Source organism: Erinaceus europaeus, chromosome 16 (genome assembly GCF_950295315.1).
Source record: "Erinaceus europaeus chromosome 16, mEriEur2.1, whole genome shotgun sequence".
NCBI lineage: Eukaryota > Metazoa > Chordata > Mammalia > Eulipotyphla > Erinaceidae > Erinaceus > Erinaceus europaeus.
In genome coordinates this window covers 62,167,212-62,179,595 of record NC_080177.1, presented here as the reverse complement: position 1 = coordinate 62,179,595, position 12,384 = coordinate 62,167,212, and positions in this window count along the sequence as shown.

Below are 12,384 nucleotides of genomic sequence, written 5' to 3'. Positions count from 1 at the left end.
ATAAAGACTCCCTAAGGTTAAATTGGGCTCCTGCATTGAAATTCTAATTAGAAATATGAGTGCCCTAACTCTGAAAGTGTTTAATTATTCTCCTTTTTTACCTTATCTCTTCCATAATTTTATACCGTTCTCCCTCCTCCTTTCTTGCTGTTCTCAAGAAACCCATGCTCCTCACTTAATCTAAGTGTAGGGCCTTTCTTTAAGTTGGCATTAATTGACAAGCAGCACTTAATTATTATTTTTCATGTCTGAAGAGAGCTAATATTAACTCTCCATGGGCCTTAAGGCGACCCTGGCCCCCTTGTTTTGTGTGGCACTCCTCTCCCTTCATCACTGGCATTACTCTAGTCAGACAGACATGCCATATATTCTTATTTATCTTAATGGCTTATACCTCAATACGTGATAAATGAGGTTGATTGGAACCTCACTTGTCTTATATCACTTCATTTGTAAAACTGCCACTTTCAACAAAGAAAAGTCACCTTTACATGGCAAAAATGGTTCATGGGGGAAAAAAATGTAGCCTTGAGGACTACTAATTCAGAGTCCTCTTAGATTCATGAAAGTGCCTTGTAAGACTGGAATCCTTAGCTGGCACACAGCACCTAATAGAGCTCCATGTTTGATTAACCCATAATTAATATCTCAAAGAAGCTGTAAACTATCCACCTATATACTGGTACTCTGGATTGAGAATGAAAGCCTTGCACACTGCTATAATCATGATCAAGCATTTCTATTTGTTAGGAACTACTCATACCATAATGATAGCTAGCTCACCAGTATAGTGTTCAACTTTATAAACTAAAGCTAGAAAACACTATGTTGGGAAATTGTGAGAATGTAGTTGAGCTTGGTAGGGCTTGACTTGAGGGGACATCCATCCTGCCAGTCTCTCTCTCTACTGAGAGGTCAAGCAAGTAGGGACACAACTCCCCAAGATTTGCCTCGTCTTATCAGACTCCCTGTCTCACAAAGCACCCTGCATTTTTCTGCCTCCAGAAGCCTAGCATTCCTTAAAACATTAAGCCAGCTCCCCCTGCTCCACCCTGCATTCCTGACACTATGGCCTAGGTACATAATCATTGTTTTGCCTGAAAGATCCCCACCCATTCCATTTCTTTGATCTATCTTCTTTCTACCCTCAAGACCTTCCCCGCTTGCAGGGTATTATTAATCCTACCAGTTAAAACCCTCACAACAGTTGCTAAGGAAGTTCCTACTTTTCGCAGTCCCTTTTGCCTTTCCCTGCCCCTTTCCAAACCATGTCAAGCCATTTCCATTTCTGACTTGTCACTTCTGGGTCCGACCTTTAAAAGCCTGGGCTCTCTGATCAATAAACAATCAAATTGCCTCACCACCACAAGCTCTGTTCATGAGTCATCTCCCTCGTATCGCTGAGTGAGTGGCAGCCCAGGCTGGCTTCAGTCGCCTTCTCTCCAACCCAGAGAGTATGCACCCTGAAAGAGGCACCTCCACGCTAGCCTGGCACATGTTGATATTAAATATGAGATAATATGGATTTTAAGAAGATACATTTTATTGCATCTTCTTTTTTTAACATTTTTTTAGATTTATTTTCTAGTATTTATTTATTTTTAATTCCCTTTTGTTGACCTTTTTTATTGTTCTAATTATTATTGATGTTGTTGTTGGATAGGACAGAGAGAAATGGAGAGAGGAGGGGAAGACAGAGAAGGGGAGGAAAAGATAGACACCTGCAGACCTGCTTCACCGCCTGTGAAGCGATTCCCCTGCAGGTTGGGAGCTAGGGCCTCGAACTGGGATCCTCCTGCGGGTCCTTGCACTTTGTACCACCTGCGCTTAACCCACTGCACTACGCGCAACTCCCTTATTCCATCTTCTTTATCAATCTATGTTTACCTAGAACTTTATGAATATATTTCTTCAAGGGCTTTTTCTGATTCAGAAATTAAAAGCCAGGGGCTGGGTGGTGGTGCACTTGGTTGAGCACACATATTACAGTTCACAAGGACCATCGTTTGAGCCTCCTGTCCCCACCTGCAGGGGGAAAGCTTTGCAAGTGATGAAGCAGTGCTGCAAGTGCTTCTCTGTCTCTCTCTCCACTGTGTGTCTCTCCCCCATTCCTCTTGATCTCTGGGTGTCTCTATCCAATAAATAAAGATAATTCTTCTTCTTCTAGCGTTTGCCCTTCTTCCGTAGCCAGTCAACAGTGTCAGATTGAGCCTGATGTAAAGTTTCGAGACCTCCTTTGAATCTGGAGAGGTGGCAGTCGTTGACTATGTGGGCCATAGTCTGTCTGGAGCCGCAGGGGCAGTTCGGGTCATCTCTGGCTCCCCAGCAATGGAACATAGTGGCGCACCGGCCATGGCCTGTTCGATAGCGATTGAGGAGGACCCAATCATAACGTGCTAGGTCAAATCCGGGTTGACGCTTGCAGGGGTCTGTGATGAGGTGTTTGTTCTTTACCTCAGCTGACTGCCAGCTCTGTTTCCAAGAGACTGGAACAGAGAAGTTCAGTGTAGGCATAGGGGACCAGATTGGGTGACGAGACGTCAAGCGTTGGACAGGGTGGGCGAAGATATCCGCATATATTGGCAGGTCCGGTGGAGCGTAGACGTGGGAAGTGAACTTAGATGATGCCGCATCCCGACGAATATCTGGCGGGGCGATGTTGCTAAGAACTGGCAGCCATGGAACCGGGATGGAACGGATGGTTCCAGAAATTTTATTATAAAGATAATAAAAAAAGGAAAAGAAAGTTAAGAAAAAAAATTAAAAGCCAAAGAAGCTCATGGTCTGAAATCTACATTTTCTCCTAAATACTTCTCAGATTAGAATGAGACCTTAATTTCCAGAGAGAAATGAAAGTCAAAGTTAGAACTAAATTCCAATGAAAGCTAAAGTAGAAGAGTGTCAAGGACTAGATCTAAAGGAAGAAGAAAGAACTCCAAGTGTAAGATCAGTAGATGTTAAGCCAGGAAATTCAGGTAAGAACATAGGTTCAAAGGTTTGTGCTTCTAAGTACAGTCATAATATCTCCAGAGTCTCACAATCCTAGGTGTCATTTAGAATTAGTGTGCTTATAATACCATCTCCCCAGACAATACCTTGGGTCCACCTGCATGTTAGCTGTCAGGCTCAGGTAAAAATTAGTAAAGTCATGGGCCCCTTTGAATAAATCTAAAATAGACTTCCTAGTTTTTTCCAAAATGGAGACCCAAATCTCAGCTGATATATTCTTGTTTTCAAGTTCCTGATTATTAAACAATTTGTTCTGCTTTATATCTTAATGTTTTTTCCGCCAGCAAGTTTTAGATGCTACCATGATGCCAACCTGACTTCCTTGGACAGACAATTTCACCAATATGTCCTGTAACCCCACCTCTCCAGAGTCTTGCCCCACTAGGGAAGGAGAGAGACAGTCTGGGATTCTAGATTGGCCTGCCAATGCCCATGTTCAGTGGAGAAACAATTACAGAAGCCAGACCTTCCACCTTCTGCACCACATAATGATCCATGGTCTATGCTCCCAGAGGGATAAAGAATAGGAAAGCTTTCAAGGGAGGGGATGGGATACGGAGTTCTAGTGGTGAGAACTGTGTGGAGTTGTACCTCTCTTATCCTATGGTCTTGCCAATATTTCCATTTTAGAAATAAATTTTAAAAAAAGAAAAAAGAAGCAGTGTGTTAAGTGGAAAAGGTTCAAAGTCAAAAGAGCATGGATTCTAATCCTGAGTTTACCATTTACTTACTGCATAACCTTGGACAAACATAGCTTTAAAGTTGCTAAACTAAGTATTAGCTAAGAAAATACATATGACAGCATTTTAGACAATTTAACTGCTATTTAAGTTTTAATTACTTTTAATTTGAGACACATATTCCCTTAGATGCCAAAGGAAATAACAGTTCAGCTGGCACTGTGGTTCAACTACATAAGAATTTAATAGGTCTCCCCCAACCCTTTCCTAGTTAGTTTTGTTATCAGTGGAATATCCAAAAGCAGACAACAAATGCTGAAAACAAGCCAACCAAAAACTAGTATTTGCCTTCATATGTGTTGTAATTGAAAATCTACAGCCTATCAATGCCTATCAGAAGCAGAAACTTGGAAATGTTCTCACATTGAATATCTTCTGTAAGCCTGTAACTACTAGTTTGCCTTATTAATTATCAAATAAGTAAATTATATACCCATTTTTTTCTTTGCCAGGCCCCACTATACCAAAGTGAGTGATAAAAAAGTACACACACACATTAATTTTAACCAAAAAAAAAAAAAAAAAAAAAAAACCCTATCGGTCATTGTCAGAGAGTGACCTCACACCTGCAAGAGTAATATCATCTGAAAACTTATTAGATATGAAAATTCCTTCTTATTTAAATTAATACTTTATTGAGGAAGTGTTACACTCTGCTGAGATGACAACTGCTGTTGTTGCAGAGATATAATTTCATCTCTTGACCCAAATACATGTGAACCCACCTATTTCACTAACAAAGTGCCTTTCTCTCCAGTGCAGGATACTGAGACCCTGTCTCCTGCATCCTTTTTCCCCCTCCCTTCATAGTGACCCCAGATCTGCAGCACAGACCCAGTGTGTTTCACCCAATTGGTTAGTTGCCTTGATTTGTTTTCTGAATCCCACACATGAGTGATACCATCTAGTATTTGTCTTTCTCCTTAGGAGTTTGTTTATACTTTGCACCATTCATTTCAGTTCCATCCATTTTGTAGTATCAGGCAAGATATCATCTCTGCTTAAAGCATAAATCACAACTTCCTTATTCACTTGTCTTTGGACACTTGTGTGGTTCTGGTAGTCGGAACTGTGTGGAATTGTACCCCTCTTCTTCTTCTAGCGTTTGCCCTTCTTCCGTAGCCAGTCAACAGCGTCAGATTGAAAGCTGTCAGGAGCTGCTTGTTGCTGGCTTTGAAAGTGACTGGGATCCATGTGGATTCAGTTGGCTAGGAAGGATCATCAGTTTCCCCAATGAATGGGTACTCACGGGATGCACCCCTCTTATCCTATGGTTCTATCAATATTCCCACTTTACAAATAAATAATAAAAGAAGAAATGAAAATTCTTTTTGTCTACTTTTTTAATATTTTATTTTAATTTTGAGAGAGATTCAGAGAGAGAGAGAGACAGAGAGAAACACCAGAGCCACTGCTCAACTCTGACTTATGGTGGTGTGGGGGATTGAACCTGGTACTTAGGAGCCTCAGGCATGAGAGTCTGTCTGCATAACCATTATGCTATCTCCCCTGCCTGAAATGAAAATTCTTAAGCCCTTTCCAGATGCTTAAGAAGCTCTAGGTGAAGCAGAGCTCCAAGGCACATTGGTGGGATTGGAAAGAGAGAGACCAGCTGGGAGTATGGATTGACCTGTCAACCAACGCCATGTTCAGCGGGGAAGCAATTACAGAAGCCAGACCCTCCACCTTCTGCATTCCAAATGACCTTGGGTCCATACTTCCAGAGGGTTAAAGAATAGGAAAGCTATCAGGGGAGGGGATGGGATACGGAGGTCTGGTGGTGGGAACTGTGCAAATTTGTACCCCTCTTATCCTATGGTTTTTTCAGTGTTTCCTTTTTATAAATAAAAAATTTTTTTAAAAAAGCTCTATGTGGGGTTCAGTAATTCATATTTTAACAAAGATTCTATGTGATTCTGATACTCTTTGGAAATTTGAGTCATTACATTAGATTGATAATGGGAGAAGCAACAAGCACAGTGTTTTATTTGTATACTAACTAGTTCTATATGATGAAGTTTCAATTAAACCTCTGCAGTTACAAATCACAGTATGGTCCTGCAAATGTTTTCACTACTGTTGAAGTAAAAAAAAAAAAAAGTTGACAACCTCTTATGTGTAAGGACTTGGGTCTTAATCTCAACACCACATGCGAGTAATGTGAACAGCAACAAGAACACAAATAAGTGGAATCTGTGGATTGTGGAACAATACTTGAGTCTCCATATCATCTAAACCTCCTTTCTCTCTGTGTTTTTGACAATATAGGCTATTTTAAAGTGTTCTTTTGTTGATTCCCCAGCATCATATTAAAAATAAAGAAAATGGTAAAAATTATAACTAAGAAATGTATGACCAACATGACTCTTTATTTTGCACTAAAGATCTATTACTTAAGGAAGTTCACTTTGATCCATAGTTTGAATAGATGAATGTATTGGTCAACTCTAATTTCCTGTAATGCTTGAATAATTTAAACACTATTATAAAATTTGAACATTTTATTTACTAAGGACTCTAATCAAGGTGGAAGTTCTTACAAGTAGCCTCAGTAATAGAAATGTAAACTAAACACAATTTATCAATTTTAACAGTATCTTTCTTTGGTGGTTATCTGTCTTCATAAAGTTTACAATATACTTAATAATATAGATAACAAAATCCTAATTTAATACAACAGGTCAATAAAAATAGATTTTTCAGAAGAAAACTAAATATAGAGGCTATGATTTTTTCCTCTTAATTTTATTTATTTCATTTTAATGAACAAGCTTTAAAGAGAGAAGCAAGAGTTCTGGATTATAGTGGTGCTGGAGAATAGACCTGAGAGCTCGGAGCCTCAGGTGTGAAATCCTTTTGTATAACCATTATGCTGTCTTCCTGACCCCTATGATTTTTTTTTTTTTTTGGTGTTCTATTCAAGTATTACAAGAAAACATCGTATTTGACTGAAGGTAAAGAGTTTATTTTCTCCTCTCATCCATTTCAATAAAATCAACTACACAAACATCAGTAAGAATATAAACTTCCAAAGTATAGGCCAACAATTTTTCACAAATTCCACACAAACAGCAAACTCTAGAGCTTATATAAGTAGCCTATATTTTGCACTATATTTAGGTATGAGAGTAAGAACACAGAGGCCTCTGCTTCATTCCTTGAACCTCTAACATTTTGAGGCCACTAGACATGACAGCCAGATAGTTATTTAAGAAGCCTTAAGAAGTATTTGCCTAAGTAACTTGCATTTTCCCAAAAGTTCTTCACTAATAGTAATAAGTACCAAATACACTTTTTCCTTTCTAAAAAAGTATAGTTTTTGAAGTTAAAAAATAAAAAGAGACCAAAGCAATCAGCAATTCCTCATTTGATTTGTTCTCACCTGTCCTCTTTGTGGTATCTGGAACTTCTTCTTCTTCTAGCGTTTGCCCTTCTTCCATAGCCAGTCAACAGCGTCAGGTTGAGCCTGATGTAAAGTTTCGAGACCTCCTTTGAATCTGGAGAGGTGGCAGTCGTTGACTATGTGGGTCATAGTCTGTCTGGAGCCCCAGGGGCAGTTCGGGTCATCTCTGGCTCCCCAGCGATGGAACGTAGTGGCGGACCTGCCATGGCCTGTTCGATAGTGATTGAGGAGGGCCCAATCATAACGTGCTAGGTCAAATCCGGGTTGAAGCTTTCAGGGGTCTGTGATGAGGTGTTTGTTCTTTACCTCAGCTGACTGCCAACTCTGGAACTAGTACCAAGGTTTTCTTCTATTTTCCTCCTCCTCAGCTCCCACAAACATCTGCCTGGGAGGGCCCAGCTGGACTATAAGTTTCTCTTCACTAACTTTTCAGTAGAACTGATAGGCCTTCACTAGCCTCCTTATATAAAACACCACAACTTGGCAGGACAATTTTTGCTTAAAAGAAAGTTCTGATTCTTCCCAAATGAAACCTGAAAGCCACAGAATACCATTTCTAACCTGAGGAAATTTACTAATGAGAATAAAGTTCTTTTTTTTTTTTTCACCAGAGCACTGCTCTGCTCTGGCTTATAGTGGTGTTGGGGACTGAACCTGAAACTTCAGAGTCTCAAGCGTGAGAGTCTCTTTGCAGAACCACTATGCTATCTAGATCTTGGAATTAGAGTATTGAGGAAGTAGAGTGAGTTGCTAAACTTATGAGAAGGTCCTATCCTATGAAACATGTAAGTATGAAACTAAACATATCTAAATGTCTTTAAATAAAGCTTTATAGCAGCATTTTATAAATACATGGGAACCCTTTGGTGTATTTGTGTTTAGTTACATTGACTGGTTCAGTCAATGTGCCTAGCAACACACTGGGTATGAATTAATGTGCACTAAAGTCATGGCCTGTTGTGCCTTATTAAATATAGCATTTAATTTTAGAATTGCAACATTATGACTCAAATATTTTTCAGAATACCAAGTGCTCCATACGATTTTCATTTGAGAGCTTGTTTTCACATTTGCAACCCTCGCTTACAACGGTAATATTTTCCTACTGCAGAGCAAAAACATTGCAGTTGCCCATCAAAAAATAAAATCAAGTACCATAAGGAATTACGTACTGTATGTCCCTGTTCCTGCCAATAAACACCTCCCCAAATCTGTTTTAAATTGAGGAGAAAGTCTCGTGTTGTTGTTGTTGTTGTTAGCTTTTTGGATTATTTGAAAAACAACTTTTTAAGAAAAAACATTTTTAAGAAAATTTACCTTAAATATTAGTGATGGAGATAAATAAGATTACATAGAGTAAGAGATAAAATACCCTTTAGGAACCCCGGGTAGAATTTTCTGATACCTTTCAAGAACTTGATGGGGCTGACAGCATTTCGCTTCTATTAAATCTAATCTCGCTGCAAATTTTTTTTAAAAAAAATTATTGGGGAGTTAATGGTTTACAATATAGTTTTTAATACATAGGCACAACCTTCTCTTGATTTGGTGTCTAGGAGACTTATCAGGACCCGTCATCCTGTCCCTTCCCCGCCCCCTCCCCAGAGTCCTTTGCTTTGGTGCAATATGTTACACCCAATCTAAGTTTCACCTTATGTCATCCCTTATTGCTCTTTATTATTTACACACACACACACACACACACACACACACACACACACACATTATTGACATCAAGATTATCACTGGGGCTTGGTACCAGCACTACAAATCCACTGCTCCTGGTAGCCATTATTTCCTTTTTTTTCCTTTTCTTTCTCTTCCTTCCTCTTTCTTTCTTTCTTTCTTTCTTTCTTTCTTTCTTTCTTTCTTTCTTTCTTTCTTTCTGCCTGCCTTCCTTCCTTCCTTCCTCCCTCCCACTCTCCCCTCATTCCTTCCTATTACACTTGATCGGACAGAAAGAAATTAAGAGGCGGTGGGAGATAGAGAGGGTGAGAGAAAGCTACCTACAGACCTGCTTCACCGATTGTGAAGTGCTTTCTCCCCTTGCAGGTGGGGAACAGGGGCTTGAACCTAGGTCCTTGCACATGGTGAAATGTGTGCTTAACCATGTGTACCACCACCTCACCCCCCTGTTCTTTATTCTTAAATTCCACCAATAACTATGATCATTCAGTATCTTTCTCTGGCTTGTCTCACTCAGCAGGATGCCCTCAAGTTCTGACCACGGTATTACAAAGGTATTGTCATTTTTAACAGCTGCACAGTACTCCATTGTGTATATGTACCACAACTTTCTTAGCTATTAGCGTATTGTTTTGGGTCATTACAAACTGTGCTGTTATGAATATTGGTATAAGTAGGTCTTTCTGGTTAAGTGTCTTTTTGTTTCTATAAATAAATCCCTAGGAAAGGGATTGCAGGGTCACAAGGGAGATCCATTTCTAGAATTCTAATGAATCTCCAGACTGTTTTTCCATAGGAGTTGTACCCTTTCCCCCCACAGATTCTCCAACAATTGATGTTTCTGTCTTTTCTAATTAATGACATCACAAGTATTAAGCAGTACCTCATTGTTGTTTCTATTTTCATTCCCCTGATCATCAGTGACTTTGAGCATCTTTTCACATGTCCTTTGGCTCTTTGGATCTCTTCTATGGTGAAAATTCTGCCCATACCCCATTTTCAGTGGGATCATTTGTCTTTTTTATTATTGAGTTCGGTGAGTTCATTGTGTGTGGATCAACCTGCCAATGTCCATGGCGAAGCAATTAGAGAAGCCAGAATCTCCACATTCTGCACCCAAAGAAAAAAAAAAAAGGTACATAGTTCCAGAGAGGGGGAAATGATAGGGGAAGATGACCAGAGGGATCTCTGAACCCTAATTCCAATGGGATCTGAAGTGTTTGTCGCTAGTAATCTTTGTTTTTTTATATATATATATTTAAAATATCCATCACTTTCAATGGAATACTATGCAGCTATCTGGAACAATGAACCCACCTTCTCTGACCCATCTTGGACAGAGCTAGAAGGAATTATGTTAAGTGAGCTAAGTCAGAAAGATAAAGATGAGTATGGGATGATCCCACTCATCAGCAGAAGTTGAGTAAGTAGACCTGAAAGGGAAACTAAAAGCAGGACCTGACCAAATTGTAAGTAGGGCACCAAAGTAAAAACCTTGTGGTGAGGGGTAGACATGCAGCTTCCTGGGCAAGTGGGAGGTAATCTTTGTTTTTAAACCATCACTGAAAGGGAAGTGAATCTGGAAAACACCTGAGGAAATTAGGCATAGTTTTGCTTATCTGCGAGAGAGGATGAAAAAGGAAGGACAGTTGAAAATAGTAATAGGTGTAGGTGCGACTTAAAAAGGAAGCAAAGGTAGGACCTTAAAAGTGAATACAAATGGGTGATAGAAGGTTGGACAACCGTGCACTGGGTTAAGAACACATGGTGAAAAGCACAAGGATTCCGGTTTCAGTCCCTGCCTCCCCACTTGTAGGAGGGTCGCTTCACAAGCGGTGAAGCAGGTCTGTAGGTGTCTGTCTTTCTCTTCCTCTGTCTTCCCATCCTCTCTCCATTTCTCTCTGTCCTATCCAACAATAATAACAGCAACAATAACAACAACAACAATGGAAAAAAGATGGTCACCAGGAGCAGTGTATTCATAGTGATTCATAGCAGGCACTGAGACCTAGTGATAATCCTGAAGGCAAAAAGGGGGGAGGAGATAGACAGACAGACAGACAGACAGGGATAGATAGGCAGGCAGGCAGACAGATATAACCCATATCTGAGTCCTGGGGAGACCTATTGCAGTTTCTACTAGAGGGGTTGGGGACACAGAACTCTGGTGAACAGTGTGGAATCATGCCCCTACTATCATGTAATTTTGCAAATCAATATTAAATTATGAATAAAAATTTCATAAAACAAATATATATGTGACAAAAGTAAAACAAAAATCTTGTTCCATGGTCTCTTGCAGTCTAGATGATATCTTTCTGCTAAAAAGCCTAAACAATTATATCATCTTATAATTGTTGCTGAGTTAGTGAGAAGTCATACAGTTTCAAGCACAACTAAACCACCATTTTATTCTCTGAAATTATTTCTATCAATATTTTGACTGGCTTTCTATTGGCATATAATACTACATAAGTTTTGGAATATAGTATCACACCTCTATTTGCCCTTTTCTGCACCAAAGTCAACCCCACTATCAGATTCACCCCCCACTTTTTCTCTCATTCTTTCCTCCTCACCCTCATAACCATAATGCTTTTGCACAGAATACTTATTAAAAAATTTTACACATAATAGTATTAAGTAGGTCCAAATTTCATACTGTAATTCTTTTCCAATGGATATTTTAATCCATTTTCAGAAGTACATATTTAAATAATTATCTTTAAATAAATTAAAAGATCCATACTTTATTAACTAAAAATTACAGGACCTTCCTTCTCTTATTATACAGCTGCCATACTGCTTTCTATTTTCCTATTTCTTCCAGAACTCTAGTGTTCTCTAAGCATGAGCTGAAAAATGAATAAATAACTAAATATCACCAACACTTCATATCTACACCATGCATCTGACTCTGCCATTTCGAATATAAATCTACCTCTGGCACCAACACTACAAAAAAACAAAGTAAAAAAAATGGCTCAAGACAATTTCATTTCATTTGTGGCAAGAAATCTCAGAAAAAAATAGTTTGAAGTCACAATTATGACAAGACTTGGTAGGGAAAAAATGAGGTGTATAGTAGTGGTGAGCATATATGGATGCATCCTTCACAAATATGCTGGCATCAAACATAGTAACATGGAGTTGCTTCCAAGTAAGTTATATCCAGTTTCTCACTCTACCTTTATCATTACTAAAATGTGGCACTGGGAAATTGCCCCTAATTTCTCTAAGCATGTTAATTAAAAATGGGACATTATGTGAGTGTCTAGCACATAAAAGTCTGAGGATCCAATAGAAGATTCTGTATAAGTAATTGAGGACAAAGCCTGATAATAATCACTTAAATGTGATAGCTAGTATTGGGTAAGAGAAACTATTATGGTCTATACTGCATATAAGAGATGGATCCAGTGCTTATTATGGCTCAACTATATTTCAGACCTCATTTCTCTCTCATTTATAGGTCTTCATGATAGAAGTTTATGAAATATGAGAATGCTACAAGCCTTCCCTTACATCATCACTACCCACAATTCA